The 22,707-nt window shown below is 43.5% G+C and overlaps 1 long non-coding RNA gene across 1 annotated transcript; it reads left to right on the forward strand.

Moving 5' to 3' along the window:
• The first annotated feature begins 8,417 nt into the window (after positions 1–8,417).
• LOC109370212 lies at positions 8,418–22,707 on the forward strand. The gene is made up of 2 exons (XR_002120140.1): positions 8,418–12,061; positions 18,823–22,707. It is a non-coding gene; the product is annotated as an uncharacterized LOC109370212 (long non-coding RNA).

A 22,707-nucleotide genomic window follows, 5' to 3' on the forward strand; every position in this document is an offset into this window, starting at 1 on the left:
TTTGCCACTGAATTTCTGACTATCCAGATGATTCTTCTCATCAAATTTTCAGGGTTTGTAGAGAGAGCCAAGGTACTTAAGAATCTGGCTTTTCCTCTGCTGTCTTCATTCTGTATTCTGAAAATCTCTTTTAAGCTTAGTATTTTCATTCTCCAGCTTTTCAGAAATGCTTATTTTCTTCCTTTTTTTTTTAATTTAAAAAGAAATAATACTGCACCATCAGAGAGAAGGGCAAGATGACCTAACCCATCATTTTCTTCTCCAACTTATATGATTCTATGATTCATAAAGCAATTTATGTTTTTATGAGCTAAGTCCATGGGGAAAATCATTAGCAGTAACCAGATCAAGAGTAGTGCTCCTGATGAAAATACTTTTGGTTAGGAAACTTGGTAGAAATAGTATGACTCTAAAATTAAATATTTCCCTTAGGCCATTTGACCTACTGTGTATGTCTGCTCAAAAATTAGGTTTTTTCTTCTTTTGACTGCTTCTTTCTGTTTTTCTCATTGAATTGTTTTAACCTACATAGCTCTGAAAAATTCACTAATGGACCAGGTGCCTGAAGACAAAAATGAAAGGGCTGCACAGATTTCATCCCAGCAGCCCTGAACTGTCCAAGGTTAAGCTGTGCATTAAATGTGATTATCCCATATTGGATATGTGGTTTTCCCAAATACTTTTTTGGCATCCTTGTATCAAAGGGCAGGATACTGTGAAGCAGGCAGGGAATAATATTGCTAAGCAGGGTTGGAGAAGGAGCTTTAAAGGCTGCTGGCTGAAGAAATGCCTTTCGAGGGACAGTTGCTGACTTTTGCCTCCTGGCAGAGCTAGCCGTGGGGATGCACAGCTGTGGTCTACCACAGCCCAGGGCACCCTCAGACCTTGATCTGGAGTGGTCCTGACTCGCTTGTGAAGTTTGCAGAGAAGCCCCTGGGGTGGATCTGCTCGGAAGGAGCATCTTCACCTTCAGCCTCTTCCTGCAAGGAAAAGCCACGCAGTTCTCCAAACCTTTGTTATCCCAGTGACCTGAAATAGCATGAAATGCCTTCATTTCTTGCTTGTTTGCTGCTGCAAGTGCCTCCATCTGCTGAAAATTGAGACTAATGTGTACCGAAGAGTTGTTTAGCACTGTGAGAGAATGGGAGCCATCACGTCATTGGAATAGACCCACCATATGAAATTTGACTGTGGTTTTTCAGATTCTTCCACTCACCTGGAGATGTGCAGTGCTTAAAAGCTTCTTGGCAGAAAATGTGTAGAGGGAAATGTGGCATTTTTAAGTTCCTTTCGATATAGCAAAATCCCTGTACTGAAATGTGAGTGTGGCTGGGACTCCTTCCCTTTGCTAACACTAGCTGCATGGCACAGACTCCATGGCGTACCGCCCTCTGAGGATAGGAACCCAAACTTTCAAATCACTGTTTAAAAATCTTGGCTTAGACACTTACCCCGGAGAGTTTCCAATCTAAATAAATCTTGTATAGACAAAAGAAAGGGATGGGCTGCAAGAAGAGCCGATGGCTGAGCAGTGCTGATTCTCTGTGCATATTTGCATCCTTGTATCCCATTGTCTCATTGACACTGCCTGATGAGTGGGTGGACGGATGTTTAAATTACAAGCATGCTCTGGGGACATCATAGTCAGCTTGTGCAATGGCAGTACAAGCCTACAGCAGCTGTGTGAACTAACAAAAGATTTCTAGCCCAAATTCAAGCAATGTGACTATCTGTTAGTGGTGCCAAACGTGCCCTAGTTGTAGGGACATCATTTTTGTCCTGCTCATTATTTCCTTTTTATTTTATATACCAGCATCCTTGAGATTTCATGGTGCAGATGCTTCCTTTCCACCTGGAAAAGGAGGATTGAGATTATTTTCCACAGCATTTATCAGTCTCACTGCTGAGACAGTGGGGAGAGTTGATGTTGGGTGACGGGGGGTGGGGAGTTGGTTATTTTAATTTAATGAAATTGCCACAACACTTGCAAGACAAAGTCTTGTGTTAAGCATTGCTATAAAGACTGCTTTTCTCTGAGTGTGGGAGCTCATACATATTTGCTTTTCTAGGCTATAAACTGCATTTTTTAAAGATAGACAAAAGTGTTGACAGTATAGGTTCTTTCCTCACATAAAGTAGGAAAAGAGGAAGTAAGAGTTGTTGTGATGTAGGCTAGGAGCAGCCTGGTACTCTATAAATTATTTCTGCCCCTTGTTAGAGTCACTTAATCTTACACAGATCTTTTTCTTTCTCTCTTGAATTAGTGTGATTCAAAATTGAGAAGGGTTTGTACTTTCCTTTTTCATTTCTTTCACTTTTTTCCATCTTTGCCAATTTAATTTTTACACTGAACACTCATTATTTTATTGCCTAATTGTAGAACATCAACAAAGACAGTGGTGTTTTTGTTTGCCTATATTTGCACGATGGAATTTTCAAGTATATCTACCCTTGGTGTAGTTGTACTAAAGTTAGTGGGAAAATCCTCTGTAAGTGTGGCAAAAGAATTAGATGAATGTTTATTCATAGGATCACAGAACGGTCTGGGTTGGAAGGGAGCTCAAAGCCCACGCTGACCCAACCCCTGCCACGGGCAGGGCTGCCCCACAGCAGCTCAGGCTGCCCAGCAACCTGGCCGTAAGTGCCTTCAGGGATGGGGCACTACAGCTTCCCTGGGCAGCCCATTCCAACTTACAGAAATGCTTCCAAACCAGCCAGTAGTTCTGACATTCGTCTGTCAAGTGCACTTAACTACAGAGAATTTATCGCTGCTGAGATGGATAGACAAGTCTTTTTTGAGGGAAATATTTTTTCTGTATTTTTCTGTAGAAACACAAGAAAGGTCTGCATAGATTTCACATGCATTTGTGTGAGCGTGTATGTGAGAAAAGCACTGACATGCAGTGTGCTGGTAAGTAGGTTGGCCGATGGGGATGTGACTGTCTGCTGGTCCCCTCTGAGGCCCTCACTCACTGAATCTTGTTCAGACTGTCCATATCTCGATGCTGCATGGGTGAGTCCAAAGCATGAGGGAGAGCAATGCTTAGGTGAGTCTGTGTCCACTCATCTTCTACACTGTAGGAGAGAGAGTTGTCTGTTGTACTACAGCACACTGTGCTTGTTAATGACTGCAACATACCCTAAGGAGCAAGAAGAACGAAAACATGGCCCATGCCTTCTTTAATTGTGGAGCAGATAAAGAACAGACTGTGAAAATGGGAGGAGACATGAGAAAGAATTTAACTGGCCACAGTAGTAAAGTCTAGTAGTAGAGTTCAAGCATTTCTCTCTCTCTCTTTTTTTTTTTTTTAAATGGCTTTAGCCCTTTGTTCTTTCCTGGCAGAGTGATGTTGTTGGAGCCTATTAAGCACTAAGTACACCAGGCTGCCTTCTCCGGGCTGACCAGTCAGGAAGAGTCAGGCTGTGTCATAACCCCAGCACGTAAAGCCACACAAAACTTTCAGTGACCATGTTGATTTAATTATTAAGGATTCTGTTTGTCTGAGTCTCTCTGCCTCTCCTACCTGCACCCCGCGTTATGGGCTGTTCTTCATTACCTGCTCTACCTATCTTCGCAATCTAGCCGCAAACAGTTTTGGTTGACCACACCACTTCCCTCTTGAAAGTTAATACTGTTTGACTCATTCTGCACTGCTAACACCAAGCCAAAGAAAACAAGCCAAAGAATAACCTGCTTGTGTGCAGTTTGGAAACTTCTCAGAGGCCCTGCTTTCAAAATGCTATACAGTAGCTTACTATATCTCTCTGCAGCTGCAAAGAAAATGAGGAAAGCAAAAAATGGTTCAAGAACCTAAAATAAAGACACGGCAGAACCACATGAAATTTATGAGCTTTCAGTGAACTGCAGTCTTGTGTAGGCACAGTGGCACATTAGTACAGAGGAGGGACTACTTCGTAACCTACAGATAAAAAGATTCAACCTCATTTCTTTGCAAAAGCAGGTATTTGCAGCTACTCTGTGAAGATACCACCCACTGGCCTTATGGAAAGTAAAGGTCTTTAGTTCAAGAGAAGCACATAACCTGGCTACATAAAAAGTTTTTGCTTTTTTTTTTTTGACAGGAACAAAGTTTGTCACAAGTCTTCAACATCTGCCCAGTCAATACCTTACAAGGGTAAATTTACTTTTGTGTTGCCAAATTCCCCTGGTTTACGTGAACAGTGAGCCATGGGAATTGACTTTCAAGTTCTAGGTCCTTCATTTATCCCTGTATGAGGCTGAATTGGGGAAATCTTCTATGGTCCACATACATTTCAGTAGGCTGATGAAACGAGTTCCTGTCCTTCAGTACTACTGTGTTAGCGCAACTCACTGTTCCATGTGTTTGGCCTCTCAAAGGCATGCAGTGAAAGCCAGTGCATCCCCACTTAGCACAACCTTGGCTCAGAGGACAGGGTTTCAGCTTCATCCCAACTAAGTCTGTGCATTTAATTAGGAGCCTGATCACCTTCATTCAGCGGAGTTGCAACCATCTTCAAAGGGTTTCTCAGATGGTGGCTTAGTCTTTGCAGTCTGAGACTTGTGTTTCTGCAGCTTATTCCTTGGACAGAGGTCTGTTTTTGTGGCAGTGTTTTTCTTGGTTGCTGGCATACTTGTTGGTTGGCTGGTTGTTCCTAATTCTGCACCTCCTCTCTCATCCCTATCTTCAACTATTATGTCTCAGCCTATGTCTAGAGGGTATTCTTACGGCAGTTTGTACATGTGGGAAGATGCAAACTATAAAGAAACAAAAGAGGATTTTGGCAATGTGCTGTTTAAGTTAAGAGTCATTAAAGCTTTGTCAAGGAGTCAGGATTCTTGGAGTATATATATCAACATGGGGGAAAGGGAAAAGAAGGTAAAGGGTATAATTTGCAGACTAATTTAACTTCATGAATAGTTTCTTCCCTCAAAACTCTCAACTCTCAGTTCCCTTACTTTTACTTCACTGAGGTTCTTCCAGAGAAGAACCCACAGAATAATTGCCCTTTGACAACAAAAATAGAGGACAACTATATGTCATGTTCATTAGAAGTTTTGGTGGACCCATATCAAGCAAAATAGGTGTGGTGTTTTGGTGTGTTTTTGTTTTTGTTTTTGTTTTTTAATGTGTGTTAAGATTTAAGCAGAAGTGTGTTTGTGCATTGCTGTTTGTTAGTACAGCACAGGCTGTACCAGCAGAGCTGGAGGGGAGGAAGCATCTTTCCTGTCTTGGAGCAATTTCCAAGATTGCTTTTTCTGGCTGTTGTAACTCAGGGTGAACGTGAGACTTTTCAAGTGTTCGTCAGGATCAGGGGCCTGTAGTTGTGCACTCAGCATGCTTGGCTGGAAGGAGGATGACCAAAATCCCCAGGTTTTGCCTTTTTTCAGGAAGGGTGTACACTTCAGCCCACCAGCATTCATCTCAAAATGTAGATTCTCCCAAAGCAACAGGAGAATTAAATATGGATAGAAATGGAGAGAGAATGTCTCATAGCTTGTAATTAGGGCTCTCATCTGGAAAACAGGAAAGTGAAGTTCATTTTCTATTACAGATCAGGCAAGATGGACTTGATTCTGACTCTCAGCTGGGGGCAGGACTCCCTCTTGTTGGACATTTGTGGCTTGCTCTATCCATAGCATATCTATAGCATTATGAGGTTTTTGGGTTTTTTTAATGTACTGATTTTAAGAAGTAGTAGTATGAAAAACAGTATTGCTGGGAATATTTAACTCCTACTAAAAAAACATAGGAAACAAGTGCCCCAGCTGCTCAGCAGGAGCTGCAAATTACTACTGTGTGTTACAGCTCTGTGGTGAGTGTGGGGTGAAGAACCCCAGTGGAGAGGCCATCAGCTGCCTCACATTTCCCACGGGCAAAAGTCTGCACTGGTGGAGCTGCTGGAGAGCAGTGAATGTGCCACATGAATCCTTGTTTGCCCTCTTGGCATCACCAGACACTTGTTTAACACACAGCCAAATTGGATTATTGAGTGGAAAAATTAAATGCAGAGCAAAGGATGACACCTGAAATGTCTAGCATGTCTGCAGTTAGTCAGAACAACAAACAGATTTTCCATAAAGGCACGGAAAGACCAAGGTTTGCCAGGGAGCTGATAGAAGAAACACAGCTGGAAAGATTTCCCGTTGTCAGTCTGACTGTGTTTGGCATTACATGGTGCTGGCATTATTTGACATTTGGCTTTTGAAGGACATCTGGATGTCAGGCTGTTCATTGTGCCAGGAATGGTGCATAATGCCCTGTCTCCTGATCACGTTTCCCAGTACCTCGTGCCTAAGGTCACATTGGGTCTGATGACCAACACTGCTTCTGCTCATAATTACAGACACAGCACAAGAATGTTTAGCATAATATCCTGTCTGCCGTCGTGTTCCTACTGTCTGGAAATAAGGCTTTCCTTACACGGTGCTTAAGAAAAACAGCCAAAAAATATAATTGCTGATGAGTCTACTCAATGCTCTGTCTACCATCACCCTTATTTCTCCTTGCTGCAGCACTGTTTTTAACAGAGGAGAAGGAAAACATCCTATAGCTTGTCTAGTTCCTCTACTAGTAGCATTTTACACAGTATTTTTAACACTGTTCAAGATGTTGGTGTGCTTCAGTGCGCTCCTGCAGCGATCTCTGCAATGCCCAAATGTGATCTAAGTCCTTTCCAAGTGGTGGAGGCTGTGGAGGAGACCACTCTTCAGTCTGGTCTCATCTTCAACTGTCATCTTCTAGAACCCCATAGGCTGCCATATACAGAGCATACCTCTGTACAAGATCAGGTCTGATTTAACCCACAGTAAATGGTGTTACATTGGTTGCTGTTTCTGCATAGATACAAATTTAGAGAAAAAAAAATGTAAATTATTTTATAGGACACTTTACACACAGCAAAATATTATTTGCTTAGGCACTATCTCCATTTTTAGCAAAAAAAAAAAAATTATTTTGCAAGCAGAACAGCTGATCTTCAAGCTTTTGTATTACCCAGCTTCGTGATAGTGTAGAAATACTATAACTCATTTTTGTTTACAAGACTATGTATTTTTTGCACCAAAAAGCATGTGCTCTCATCCTAGAATAATGCGAAAGAATATAATTTCTTCTCATTCTTCACTGCATACAGAATAATTGGATATATTCTAACTCCATGGTAAAATACAATGTTTCCCAATTTATTAGCTTGGCACAATGAAACATGGCTTATTTTCTACCCAGCTAGAGCTGGAACCAAACCAAAGCTGTTCACACAAACAGTCCTGTAAAGTGAAGATGCTTAGATCAACTTCCAGTGCAGTTCCAAAGTGATGAGATGTCATTAAACCAAAGCATCGATCTGATTGGATCTCCCTGCTTTGGCAGAGCCTGGACAGACACTGTTTTCTTATGTATTTCCATTTATTGGATTGCACAGGGAGTGAAAAGCCCCCTCTTCCATCCTGGGTAAAAGAGATGCAGAGAGAAGAGAGGTGTTTTGCTCCCTCTGGGGACAAAGGGCTCTGCTCAAATTCATTGCGGCTGTCTCCTACTGGACACCCACTGGGATTTTGGTAGCTGCAGTGGGCAGAGGAGGAGCATGGAGGGCCTCACACCTCCCCTGGATGTGTGTGGGATGAGGGCTGCGGAGACACATCATTCTGGTTGCTTCCACATCCAGCACTCCGAGCTGGTGGCTGCTGTCCAAGCTGAGCACTCCGCTGCCTCTTGAAGTCTATAAAACCGAGTTTCCTTCATATAAAGAGGGAAAACACTTCAATGTTTTGTTGCTGTAGAAGTATCAGAAAAACTAATGTTTTCTTTACACTCCTTGTTTAATATTCTGTGTACAGAAAAAATCTGCATGACCTCACTGAGGCAGTATTTGAAAGGGATAAGGAGGAAGAAAAAAGTCAAGAAACACCCAATGCTTTCCCAATGCTTTAATTTAGCCAAAAAAGCTGGATATCCTGTTTATTGTAAGCAAAGGTTCAAACTCTGCTTCCCTGAGGGAGAGAGAGGCAAAAATGTCACCAGCTCTCCCCTTCACCCTGCCTGATGTTGGGAGTGCTGTCACTGGGGTGCACAGCAGCTGAGGAAATTGGTGTTGTTCAGTCTGAAGAAGAGGAGGCTCTGGGGAGATATCATCAATCTCTACAACCACCTGAGAGGAAGTTCTGGTGAGCTGGGAGTTGTCCTCTTCTCCCAGGTAACAGTGATAGGATGAGAGGGAATGGCCTCAGGTTGCACCAGAGGAGGTTTAGGTTGGGTATTAAGAATTTCTTCTCAGCACGCGCACTGAGGCAGTGGCACAGGCTGCCCAGGGAGGTGGTGCAGTCACCGTCCCTGGAGGTGTTCAGGAGCCGTGTGGATGTGGCACTGAGGGACGTGGGCAGTGGGTGTGGTGGGGGTGGGCTAGTGGTTGGACTGGGTGATCTTAAAGGTCTTTTCCAATCTTAATGATTCTATGATTCTATGGCTCTGTGAAGACTAGTGATCTGGGCACAGTGCTGAGCTCAGAGAGGCAGGCATACACCACAGGTTTGCTGTCTGACCATAGGCAAGCCACCTTGTTTCCCCGTGATTCAGTTTTCCACTTGTAAAATGGGGATAATAATAGACCTGTGCTTTACAAAGGTGAACTAAGGACAACTTGACTGCTCTTTAAGCAAGTTATTTAGAGGGTAACTTCAAAGTAAAGCTAATAAACACAGAAACACAAGTCACCCTAGCAAGGCACTGCCTGTGCATTTATAGTGGCTTGGGAAAACTATTTATATTTGTTACATTTTTCTGACACAGTTCTTCACTTTCCTACCACAAAAGCAGGTTCTGTGCTGCTACCTGTAGCAACTGGCAGAGGAGAAAAGGTTGGATAGCATTTCTGACTGGGGAAAAAATAAAAGTCAGTTTTGGAGGTACATCTGAGATGACAATTCCCTGATATTATCTGTAGGTAGTTCCCACCACAAACCTGCCACATATAGACCAAAATAAATAGGTGAGCAGCCCCAAGGAAGAGCCTACAGGTGCTGGTTCTTTGACCAGCTCCAATGAACACGAGTGGGGTTTTCATGCATGTCAGGAAGCTGCAAACTGAGACACCCTCTGTCAGTACCCCAGATAGTTAAAATCTGGGGCTTTAGTTAGTGGATGGGCAACGAAGAGACTTGCAGAAGTATGTTCAGAAGTGGGGTGCCCTGTGGTAATCCCAGGAGGATGCTGCACTTTTGGTTAATTTAATTCAGACACAAATGCAGTGCATCAGAGGGGAAGGCTGATTGCTGCCTGGTTGCCTAAACGTAGCCTGTAGGACCTGCTTGCCTGTGCATGAGGCTGCTGGGCTTTGGGATAGCTTGGGGCCGTGGTGAGAGCTGCAGCAGACTGGCCAGGAGAGAAGAAAGCAGGATATGAGGAGGTCAAGCTGCTGACTTAACAGCAGAAAATGGCTGAATTGAATTCAAAACGAGGAGTAAATTACACTGGGGATATGAATTTGGAAGGGTCTTAATCTTGGCTCTGTAAGACCTCAGGTCAGGCTGCTGAAGCTTAAACTAATCCAAATGCATGAGATATTTTACACATCTTGTATGACTCCATGTGTTCGTGTTCGAGTCCTGTGTCAGGAGCAGCATCCAGGTCCGTGCTGCTGACAACTGAAGCACTTGCTCTTGGCCCACCAGAATGTCAGATAAAAGTCTTTTTCATCTTTCTCCCCCCCTGCACCACCTCCTTTTTTCTTTTTGGAAGCCCTAATGGGTCTCTTTAACAGTGAAACCTCAACTATATAATATGTCTTTTTATATTTTATTTTTTTTTCCCCTCTTGGGATAATTTATAGCACAGTGTGGAATCTGAGACAGTTCATGCTGTGCCAAAGGGCCTGGCAACAGGAAGAAACGCTGAGCCACTGAGATTTGGAACCATAATGCAAGTTATAAAATTTAATTTTAGAAATGCAGCTACTGGGAATTGCTTTTGAATGTACATTTTCCCCTTAGTGCATAAAATAGTCTTGTGTCTTGATTACGCTGTTAGGGTGGCATGAAAGAGTGCTCTGTAGAGTAAGGGACATACAGAGCTTTTTGTTGCTTATTCACCGATATGCGAAATTGGAAGCTGGGTGTTTATAAATGTTTAGATATTAAATATTATGGGAATGTGTGGATTATTTGGAGGAGTTTTGTATCAGTCCATTTCACTGCTGATGCCTTGAGCTCGGGGAAGACTCGCCAAAGGAGCACAGGAGGTGGAGAGGCAAAGGAGGTGGAGATGCACAGAAGCTGCCAAAGGCAACTTTTTATTGCAAGACAATGAAAATCAGGAGCAGACAGGCAGCAAACTATGGTTATCTGGCAGAAACTGTGGACAACACCACCTTCTTCAATGGAGCAAGTAGAACTAAAGATGTCCATTCATTGACCTCTATGCTAAACATGTGAGACACATTCACATCAGGACAACAATGTGCTTTCATGTTGAAAGGAAAGGGAAGGAATAAGCAAAGATTCACAAGGCAGCTGATTTCTTGATTTCTTGAGACAAATGCAAAGTGCAGATTTGAGACTTGGGGAAAAAGAGGGTTGATGACATCCATGTGAAGGTACAAAGCGGAAGGTGCCCTCTTTGGAGTTGGAGATCCTATTCCATTGACTGAATATAGATGGGGTTGGGGTTTCTCATAGTGCTGCTGCAGTCAGTATCTTGCCCTCCATTACAAAGAGTATCTTTGATAGGACAATCTGTGTTTCAGAGACAGTCCTATTTTGGTCTTTCTGCTAGGAGGTTGTTTCCTGTGAACTGTAAGAAGAAAAAGGCAATAGGTTAACTCCTAAGAGGGTGCAAACGAGGATAGAAAATTTGTGTTTTCATCGTGCCTACCAGAAAGCAAGTGCTGCAGTAAGTGAAGTATCCTTTATGTGTGCTGTGCACATTGCTGCTGAGCAACATTATGTTTTGTGGCAGCATTACACTGAGGGTCCCAGAGCAGAACATTGATGGGCAGCAGCTAGAAATGCATCACCCTGCATACCACTCATTGCTCCTAGCTAAAGTTTATCTTGATACCAATCCTGCCTGTGGCGGGACAGGTCTCTGCCCTTCTGGACAAACCTGGATGTACCCCAGTGCCATGCTGGAGCAAGGCCTTTCCAACTTCTTTCCTGTCCCCTGGCAGCCCCAGAGTGCCATGGGGACAGCATTCCAAGGCCTGCCTCGGCCAGGCCGTAGGCCCTGTTGCTCCCACCTGGCCGAAGTTAATGTCGCTGTGCTTTATCCTATGCCGCCATGTTAGGGTCTGCTTTCTTATAGTTAGATGTCTGGTTGGACCTCATGTCTTGGAAACTCCTAATGCTACTAAGGGAGAATTCATGACCTTGCAGCTGCACTTCTGCCAGCTTCTGGTGTTTCTTGCCTATTTCTGTCTGGAAAGCAATTGCAAAAGGGTCCAAAAATGAGATTTGTTTGGGTTTGTTATTTTACAGCTCCACAGTACTGAGCACAGTACTTTATGACAGTCTGGGGTTGAATTTCAGATGAGTTACTCTGATGCGGGGTTAGTACAGGGACCGCCACAAGTTTCCTCCTGTTATTCACCCTGTCAGACGTTACTTCTTCTATAAAAGCCTCCTCTCCCAGAGTGAGCTATAGTAAGTAGGCACTGCTGTTTTCAGTGGGCCTGGTTCTTCAGAGTACACCATGTCTTGGGCTGCCCCATGATATGGTTTCAATGCCATATTTGTTTCTCCTGTCCTTGCAGAGAGATGTTCTCAGTATAACTTCAGATAGCTGGTTAGATACTTCACCAGTGGATGAGGGGTTTAAAAACTAAAATTAAAAGAAAAGTCAACAGACCTCATGTATCAGTGAGATTTTCTGATCTTTTTCCCCCCCTCCCACAATAGGACATCGTCAGAAACTAGATGAGCAGACAAAGCCCGGGAGCTTGTCCTTTTCAGAGCGTCTGAGTGAACTGGAGCAGTTGCGTCGTACGGCCATGAGGGTCAGCCCACACCACCCAGCCCCCACACCCAACCCACGAGCCTCCTTGAACCACACCACTGCTTTTAACCCTCAGCCTCAGAGTCAGATTCAGGGTAAGTACCCAAAATCCTCCCCTGCTCGCCCAGCACCTGCCCAGCCCTGCTGAGAGCTCCTGGGCTCAGATGCTCCCATCTGTCTTTTTTGGCTGTCCTGAGACGTGCGGAAGCCTTGCAAGTCTTTATTTTCTTGCAAAGGTACATTATGGCAGGCTTTTTTAATATTTATAGGTGTATTACTTGATGGGTAGCTATCAATTAATGGTAGCTAAAAAATAGTGTTTGAATGAGACAGAAGTGCTGTCAAGGCCTTGATTTGGCCTTTCGTGAGAGGCAGTTGCAAAGAGAGCTTTAGGCAAAGGACCTTAGAGCCAAGATCTGAATGTGAGAGGGCTGGTTTGAACTTATTTCTGGGGCTGGTGGTTATCCATTGGGTTGTATTTGATAGAAAACTTATAAAATAATGACTCTGGAGTCCAATTTCCTCTGAAATGGAGGTTCACACATACGCCAGTGAAACCAAGCAATCCAGTAGGAAACCTCATCTGCCTCTGCTAGATCTGAGTCTGTCACTGCTAAGATCGAATCTGCCACCAAAATCTGTTGCAACTAGTAAGCAAAGAATCAGATCACTACACTCAACTGATAGCATAATTTGCAAAATGCATATCGAGGTGCAGATTCATAGTGAGATGCCCCCAGAGGAAGGATGCAGAATGGTACATGTTACAGTGAGAGTTGTTCTCAGGGTAGTTTTCCTCTGGTCTTCTCCCCAGAATGAAATGGTCATAGTTGAGGTTCTCTGCTGATGCTCTGGGGAGAGAGATTTCTTCAACGGGTTCTTTTTTTGGTATTTATTTTTAAAGTCAAGGTTTACTTTTGTGCATACAGAAAAGGTTATTGCTTATAGAATATAATGCTTGCTGCCTCTAGGGAGGTCTTAGGCCCACTGACATCTATTGCAAGCCTGCTGTTGACTTTACAGGGAGCAGAAGTGGGTATTTTTGAGAAGTATACATTGTGTTGTAAAAGGCAGGGAAAAAAAAAAAAAACACAGAAGGACCACAAAGCACCTTCCCTCCCTGGATCTAATCCTGCAACTTGTCAACCCACAACTCTCACCTCATTTGCCATTCTGAGCTGTAGAGCAGGCCATGCTGTGGGCTTCTGCGCACAGCTCAGCTCCTGCAAAAGCTAATGCGTGTGCTGCTGTGGCTGCTCAGCATCCTGCAGCTCTGTTTGTGGAGGTATCAGTCACAGACGTGCATTCCTTGGCTTCTTGGGAACTCTATATGCTTAGCAGAGTATCAGATTCAGCCACACTTATCCCCCTTCCCTTGTTCTGCATGGAGGTCCCTCATTGGGATGGCTTCTCGCCTTTCTGGGGACTCAGCTGCTCTCTCCAGAAATACATTTAGTATGTTGTTCTACTTTGCTCTCCATGAACATGGTTTTAAACACCTGCAGATGTAGCTCTGAAGGCAGCAGTAGTTGAGCTGGTAGTGTTTCTCATTGGTGCCTTCCTCCAAAGCTTCCTCTGAGTTCCCCCTAGTCTCTGTGTCCACAATTGCAAGTTATGCTAGGACCTCCTTGAGCAACTTGTTGAAGCTGCAGTATTTGCTGGTGAGGTAAACTGAAGTCTGAGTCCTCTGTGATGCTGGCTCCTGCTGTGGGCACCTTTTGGCTGGCGAGGCTCATCTTTGTCCCTCTGTCGTAGAAGAGCAAAAGGGCTGGGTGGTGATAAGGTGCATCACCACTGGTATGTTTGTCAGTGCTCAAAGCAGGGCTGGCTGTCAGGTTGCTCTGCTGGGGGATATCTAGAGAGCTGGGGTATTTCCATTTGTATTTTTTTATGTTTCAAAAAGAGATCCCCAAAATGATATGTTTCTGACCCTTGAGAGCACAGGGTGCTTTTTTTATGTGGGCAGAAGGCAAAAAAACCCATACATTGCTAGTAGCAATGTAGCAGCATCACATTGTGCTTTAACTCACACCTTTATGAATCATAGGCTACTCTTCTCTTCATCCAGGCCCAATTATCTTTTTCAAAAAAACAAAGCTAACTCAAAATAGACATCTCAGAATAGTTCTTGGATTTAAAGGGGCAGGTTGCCATGCCACTAAACCACTGTTTATTTGTTGAGGTTTTTGTCTATAAAAGGATTGAGGTTAATTTTAACTTCCTATTTTACCCAGTCTTGAATCTGAGCATAAAGCTGCCTGTGTCATGGATACAAGTCCAAGCAAGTTAAGAGACCATGAATTGCTATAATCGAGTTTTATGCTTCTTTCATATCACAAGGAGCAAGCGAGTACACCTGTTCATTTAAAACTTCTAACCATAACCAATTCACAGACAAAAGGGGAACAAAAGGGGAACAAAAGGGGAGAGAAGGCTTCCACTACATCACATATGTTTTAAGTTGAAAGATTACTTTGTGCAAGTACTGAGCGTATCGTGTCAAAGGCTTTGACCCAGCTCACAGTGTAAGGAAATGCAGTTAGAGCTCAGACAGCAGCTAACACTTCATCCTTAACTCACTCCTTCCTTTGCACAGAGGAAGAGAAAATAGAGCTATGTGAGCTGGGTTGCGTTGCTATTTCACAGAATCATAGAATCACAGAAATTCCAAGATTGGAAAAGAGCTACAAGATCATCCAGTCCAACCATCTACCTATCACCAGTAGTTCTCACTAAACCATATCCCTCAACACAATGTCCAAACGTTATTTAAACACCTTTATGAAAGTTTAGGCAAAACCCTTGCAGAGCATTGGAATTTACACATGCAATAAATGTAAATCTTTATACGTATTATGGCTGAATTTCTTCTAATACCTAGTTTGAACCAGACGGTCAATATATAATTAGTAATTTTACCATGGTTAATGTTAACTGGAGTAGGTAGATCCATAATGCAGGAATTTTAAAAATATGAATTCATATGGTTCCTTTGTAGTATGATTTTTTTAAGGGCCCATAGAAATGTTTTATATCTGTAAGTCATCAACCTTGGAAGGTATTTTTCTGAGGCAATAACACAGAACTAATAAATAGTCTAAGCAAATTAGGAGGTTAGGAATATCATCCTAAAATGTCTGCAATTAAATTACTTCAACCGTTTTCATTTTCACATTATTCCAATGAAAGCTTCCAACCAGTGATTTATTAATTACCTGTGAGTTGGAAAAATAGATAGAATAAAGCTATTTTTCCTGTCTGGGGAAAACAATCACTGTAATCACCTTAAGCTGTATGCTTCTGTTTCTGTTTATGCTTTTATAGCCCTAAAAATATCTGAGCTTTCTCGCTCACTTTTTTTTTAAGTTTTGTAACCTTATATGTTAAGTTTCAGCTGGGACCGTGTTTTTATGAGCAAGACTAAAATCCCTGGAAACGAGAGTCTGTAATAAAACTGCTGACAGATCTTTAACCAAAGCAGCAGAACCAGCACCGATGGCAAAGTAACAGAGATCGTGTCAAGATCAGCTTTTTGAATTAGCAAGAAACTTAACGATGGAGAGATTATTTTGTTACAGGCCAGCCTTTTGTCTTCCTCCAGGTGCACTGTGCTTTGTTGAGGAGACATTTCAAGGTCTTTGCTATCGTAATCTTGCTCTGCTAAAAACAGCCCGAGTTTATCAGGGTTCTCATGAACAAGGGAAATGCAGTAGTGAAGTCAAGGGCGGTGTTTAAGCGTGGGGAATTAAGGCAGCTTTGTTCTTGCTATGACTGCATCCTGCCCCAATTCCTAATATTTCCACTTTGAATCAGCTCAGCAGGCCACGGGTTAGCAGAACCAGAAGCGTGCGCAAGGCAGCTCTCATCGAAGACAGATACACGGCCTCCCAGGATCCCAGACTCGCCAGCCCTTCCCCCTGTGCAATATGCTAAATGCCTGTATTTTCACATCCTCTGGAGCCATGTCTGCCTCTCCCTGTCATTCCCTCAGCATATCATCATCGTGTTTCCACTTGATTAACCACCTGATCTCTCCATCCCAAAATACACTCCCAGGTATCTCAAGTGAGTTCCACCAGAGCTTGGCACCCTGCCAATCAGCACCTTCCCTGACCGGCAGGGTTGTGGCAGGTGACCATTGGCAGCCCTCATGTTGTTTGCCAGCAACGTGGCCAGTGATGCAGTGCTCCAGGGCTTTTTCATAGATGCCCAGAGCTCACCTCCCTGGCTCCAGAGCAACATTTCTGTACCATAAGCCAGGCTGCTTGAATTTTGTGAGTGGCCATGGCACATCCCTTCATTGAAGATGAGCAAGGGAACATGGGAACAAAGCAGGAGGACACAGGGTGAATGAGAGGTGAAGCTGCCCTGATTCTGAGGACCCATAGCTTGAGTGCCACGGCCACTGGGAAGTCGCAGGAAATTTGGTGAATGAGTTTGGTGTTTTCACAGAATATTTGCAAAACAGATCTGTTTAGTTGGAAGATTTCCAACTGGCTCTGTCAAGAGGAGATGTTATAGGGAGAAATATCTTTTTACTGAAAGTCCAATACATTTAGTTGATTCATCTTTATGTCTGGACAGATAATGCTGTAATATTGCCATGAATAACCTCAGCAGCTTTTCTCTTTAAAGGGTACGGTGTCATTAGTAGCATACTCACCCTACTATTTATTTGCTGTGTCATAAACCAGCTTCCATGTGAAGGGATGAGTACAATAGTGCATGAACCAGATTAGCATACTGAAAGCCATTCTCCTCTCATTCAGTCTAACAGAATTCTTCTCAGGGGAAAAATCATTCCTCTTTCACAACACCTACTAACAAATCTGTGTAAACCTCCTTCTGAAGGGTGCCCAGGCCTATCCAGTAGCTCTGAAGGCAGAGGTGCTGTTGTTTTTGTACAGGGTTACTCATGTTGACCAAACTGGAGCATGTTTTTTATGGAAGTTTGCTTGAAAGCATAAATTGGAAGGAAACATCATTAGTGTGACTCTTTGCCATTTGCAGAAGCAGAAATCTAAGTTATGTAGCACTTCTGGCCAAACAAGACTTCTCATTTTGCTGTGAAACTTAACACCTTCTATATCTATATTTTGGAGAATGTTTGTGAGGTTGTAGTGTATATAGAATGTATTCTATGGAACGGAAGAAAATGGGTTGTAAATATTTCTGGTAAAGATGTAAGCAAGAGGTATGTAGCATAGAGAAATAGCCCTCGACTTCATCATGTTCATTGTTTCTTGGCTCCAGCCCTTCACATTGCTTTTCACTTTGCCATTTTATCCTTTGTGGAAATAGGCTCCTTGCATCAAGATGTATGGCATTCATTTGATTTGTAAAGCTCTTAACACCACTGAGATCTTCTCCAAATATTAATTTTGACAGGAATAGAATTTTGTTACTTGCTAAGCTTTTGCTTGCGTGCGGGGCTGGTTCTGTGTGACATAGGAGAGGGATTGTTAATTGCCAGAAGCTGCCCAGAAACAAGAGCGGTCTCAAGGAATTCCCTGTGTTTGGTATTAGAAACTTTCATTCCACTATCACCTCCCCATCACCTCCTCACCTGTTGGAAGCAGGACCCTATTTTGCTATTTTCAGGTACCATAGGTGGGATATGCATTCACAGCAAGACAGAAATTTCTAGAAAAATGTCATCTGAGGTTTGACCCACGATCACCCAGTGTTCAAGAAAAATTAAGCACTGGGTGCAAAATGAGCTGTTAGAATGATAGGAGGAGCACAGAGCTTACTTTCAAGAGATCAGCAGTCAAGTTTATTGAGAGCATCAAATCAAAGGCTGTGAGCAAAGATAGTTGCAGTCAGTGAACACAGCAAAGGGGCTCTACACCAGGGAGGGAGGAGCCCTTTTTGTGCTAAAAGACCACGCTGGCTTGGGAGCAAGTGGTTATTCTCTAAGTTGGCCATCAATGAATTTAGGCAGGAAATTGGAAGATGGTTCCCGGGAATTTGTGCAGCCCTGGCAGCCTTCCAGGGGGTGATTAGAGACAAAAAGATGTAATTTAAGACATATTTTAGATGTTACTGCACAATATAGGACGTGGCTGGACTGCATGACCCCAGAGATGCTTTCTGGGCTCACATTTTGTTCCATTCAATCAATTCCCTGCACCTGTGGCTTCAACAAGACCAAACGAGGAACATTTCATTCTCTGGGACAAGCAATGGGAGACTCAAGTGTGTTCTCAGTGCTCTGCTCAGTCACCTCTCAGAACTGAGACACAGTCTTTGCCTGTAGATTCCCAGTGCCTTCCTGGCTCCCACCTTCATCACCATGTCTCCAGCACTCCTAGGACAGACTTCAGCCAGCTCCCCAGTGCCTGCACTGCCAGGCACTGCATGTGGGTAGCCAAGGCTGCAAATCTTGTGCCTGTCCCACTGAGGAGAAGACCTCCCCAGATCTTGTGGCAGGAAGCCATCCTTGAGGCATCCACATATCAGAGGCTCCTCAGCCTGTTAGAGCTGAGGCAGCTCTAGGCAAGGAGGTGAGCTCCTCAGCCCCAGGCAGCATGCACAGCTATAGGGCACCAGCCTTGTTCAGGGGCCCTGCCTGCCTCTTTGCATGCAGCTCTACGGAAAAAAAAAAGGGTTTGAAACCCTTTTTCATCAACTTAACATGCTAATGGAAAGAGTTATGTAATGATGTTTAATCCAGAAGATTTCCAAGTGTCGATATATATCAAAGATACTGATCTTTGTATTCCAATTGCCTGGCACTTCCTGAGGTTATAAAAGCAGTAGATAAGGCAGCAAATATGTTCTCAGTGCCCAAGCAACATCTCCACTTACACAAATTTTCCTTATGTTTTTTCTTTCTTTTTTTTTATATCCTCAGCACGGCGCATCCTAGAGCACAAATTTTACTGAAGACATGACAACCTTGGTTTTTAAGCAGAAGGAGAGGAACTTAGAAGTCTTTTTTTTTGTCAAAGGTTTTGCCTAAGGTTTGACAGAGTCAGTCTGGATACCTTTTGGCAAGCTGTTTGAAACACGAAAACTAAAGAGATTTTTGGAAAACTTGTCACACATTAAAGGTATCTTAGCAAGATTTTAGTTAGTAGCCAAATATGTTGGCCCCAGAGAAATCAGTTACAATGACAGAGATGCCTTTGGAAATGCCCTTAGCTGCCTCAATGAATATTCTGGGCAGTGATAAAACTTGGCAGCTCATGCCCAGCCATAGTTCTGTTTTTCATTAGTCAGTCCATTGTCTCTTGCCACATGATAGCAATGTTTAGCTGATGGTTACCACTAAAGAAACAGAGCTTGCAGGTAGGAACAAGTATCCCCATTTCAGCTCTTCACTTTCACAGCAGATCTCTCCGTTCTACTTCGTTTTGCCATTTCTGAATCACTAAACTCCCCACTCCAGTGCAAAAGTGTAGACACTCTTTGACTTGGTGCAGGAACCTTGTAGGTGCATTAACGTTACCCCATGTAAGTGGCTTTCAGTGGTCACTGTGACAGTCAGAGACATGACATTCCTTGGGCTCATTTCTCACTTCCTTCACTCCCCTAGGGCACAGCAGTGCTGGAAGCACCTTTCTGAGCTGCTGCCTTTAGGTCCTCTTCTTGACTGCTCACTTCTGAGGCAGAGGAGAGGCTCAGCATCCTTCAGGATGGCAGCTTCCATGCAGCTTCCTCTGAGCCACACAGTATTGTACCTCTGTGACATTTCATGTCAACTGATGAGCTGTGTCACTAGGCTCTCCTGATTTTCCATGGGAACATCTTATCCCAGCTCATCGCTTCTCTTCCTCAGCACCAAATTCCACCTGTTGCAGCAAAGTGCTGAAGCTATCTAAATCAAATACTCCTGCCTGCCCCTCTGCCCTGAACCTTGGAGGGCAGCAAGTGGCCATGTACTTGACAGCATTCTAGCATTTGAGGCAGATGCTTTTTGTTTTTTGGGTTATTCCTTACTGGCCCTCGAAGGAAATTCTTGGCCTTTGAATAGCTCAATTGTGATGAAGATTAAAAGTACTGATTGCAAAACTCTGGTAAATAAAATCTCTTAGTTCTTTACTGACAAATCCAGTTTCTTTCCATGGCTCCATGGCATTCTTCTCTTTAATCCCTTCTTGGCAGAACATGACATATTTTGATACCAGAGCTCAAATTACCTCCCATAGTAAATAAAACAAACAAAAAAAAATAAATAAGCGCTCCTTACCCTAAAAACAAACACCCACTGAAACCAGCTTATTTAGCTGATGCTGCTGCCCATGTGCCAGAAATATTGCTTTGACTTTGTAACTGAGTGGATTGTTTTCCTTCAGATGTATTGAACCTGTATTGAACCTTTCCAAACCCAAAATGCTGCAGTGATCACAAGCACCCCTACAATCTAGAAAATAAAGAAGGTAACAAATGAGAAGACTAACACATAAGTTGGTCCGTATACCCAGGCAGATGTGAATCCACCAGACCTTCTTTTCACCTTGGTGACTTCTGCTCCACTCAGTACGCTGGATCTCTGTGTGGAGCTCCTTCAGGCTTTGGGGCTGAGCCCTCCAGCTCCAGTGGGATTTCATCCGTGGGGCAGGGGCTCCCTCAGAGCATCAGGTGCAGGCATGCCCTTGCCTCTTCCGCTGCCATGTCTTTTAACAAGGTGTTACGTCAGGCCACTTTCCTCCAATAATCACCCGTATGCCGAGGGTTCACAGGGCTCTTCTCACATGATTGAGTACACAATACACCCTTAGTAAACATATTCATAAGTTTTCCCTATATGTGTTCAGTATATTATGACCTCTACAAATGGAGATTGTTTGCATGCGAAGAACAGTGTGCTTGGATATGCTTCGTAAAGCAGACAGTTTTGTGGGGAAGCGTACACTGTATAGTCAATAGAAGATTGCCTCCATCTGACCTTTTTCATTCTGCATATACACGTCTTCACTTAAAAGCACTGAAAAACGGCATGGGAAATAGATCCATTAAAAAACTGTGGTTTTGCTCTGAAGGTCAGCTTGATTTCTAACTGTAAATGTCTAGGTCTGCTTCAGAAGTTTATCTGTGCTGGGCAACATAATCAGTTCAAGATTGGTGATTCTGAGAGCTTGCAGGTCTTCGAGATCAATTCCAGGCACTTTCAAGGAGCCTGGATTTCTGAAAAAGAATTGCTTTGAATGTCTTTGGTTAGGTATGACAAGATCACTAGGCATGCTTTATAATCTAAACCATTGTGGTTTACTCCCTTTGTATTTTAAAGTAAGTACAATTACCAGAGCTTTTAGGAATGACTTGGCCAGCTTAGGTTCCCTCATTTCTTGATGATCAAGTTCAGGTAATGAATGAAAAATACTGAAGCCAAAATCCTTCTTATAGAAAAAAAAAAGTTGCATATTAACTGCTTTATTCATTTATAAGTTTCCAGTATTCAAAGAAGTTGCTGTAAATTGGTATGTCCTTTGAAATGTAGAAGAGACAATGTTTTGTCAGCAGTGATGCTTTATTTTATTAGTATAATGATGATTTACAACTAGCTGAACAAGTATGGCATTTATGATGATTTCAGTTCTCATTGCATAAGCTTACTGAAGTGCATTTAATTTGAAATCTCCGAAGTCCAAATGATGATCCTCATTCAGCAGTAAAGCATAAGAATAGCTGCTCAAAGGAACAGACTCTTTGAGATCCTTGAGACCTACATGTACATGAGCAATTTCACATGCAAAACCACTTGCAAATTCAGACCCACTATTAATGACTTTATGGGGAAAGTATCAACAAGAAAACTGTACTATTCTACCATACATTATAAAAGTGAACACTTGTATTGACTTGAAAAAGAACCACACAAAAGGGACTTTTCAAATGAGTGCAAACCAAGATTAGCCAGCTCGTGTTCACCCAGATACAAATGGAGTGCTAGCAGATTGCCTTCTCTTCAAACATTGTTTTGAAAGCCCCTTTCAGCTTGTAAGCACATACCTGGGCATTTGAGCCAAGCTCTTGTGATGGTGGCGCTCCCCAGCTACCACCCCTGTAAGCCTCCCATTGCCCAGCCAGAGGACGAGATTACAGATGGATGTGGCAGGGAACCAGCCTGCGACCTGCAGCTGTGTCAGGGCCAGGAGCCAGCCCTCATCCCAGGCAGTGTCTGTCATCCTTCACTTGGCAAGAGACTGTGTTGGGAAATGCAAGAACTGAGTGATCTGCTCCCAGGACAGAGGAACTGGTGATGCCTGAGATGAGGGCTTGCAGCCATCCCAGTGGGAGCACCCAGATCTTCCACAGAAATGGGCTGTGGCATGAGTGCAGCTGAAACAGCACAGAGGGATCAGGCTGCTGCAACAACATAGCCAGTAGTCAGGCTCTTGGTGCTTGGATCTGCAAGCATGCTGGGAGCACGTGTTTCATGTGCTACCGGCGTCTTGCTCCTTGTTACATGGTACAAGAAAACAGGGCAGGCTCCATCACCAGGAGCATAGGGAGAAAATGGGCAGAGCAAAGCCTTGGACACAGCAAGAGGGCTGGGCCTGTTCTGGGTCACCGCTGGGTGATTGAGGCTGGGGTGGCACGTGGGATCACTCCTGTATGTGGCTGAGCCATCAGCTGCACCCTCACTGGCCTCCCATGCCCTCACCAGGTGAGTAAGCCAGCCAGGCACAGCGCAGGGACTGCTGGGGTGAAGCGAGTGAGAGAAGGAAAGCCAGAGAGCACAAAAACAGGTTTTCCTAGAAAAGTGAAGGAAACATATCCATGAAACAAAAAA

Source organism: Meleagris gallopavo, chromosome 1 (assembly GCF_000146605.3).
Source record: "Meleagris gallopavo isolate NT-WF06-2002-E0010 breed Aviagen turkey brand Nicholas breeding stock chromosome 1, Turkey_5.1, whole genome shotgun sequence".
Classification (NCBI taxonomy): domain Eukaryota; kingdom Metazoa; phylum Chordata; class Aves; order Galliformes; family Phasianidae; genus Meleagris; species Meleagris gallopavo.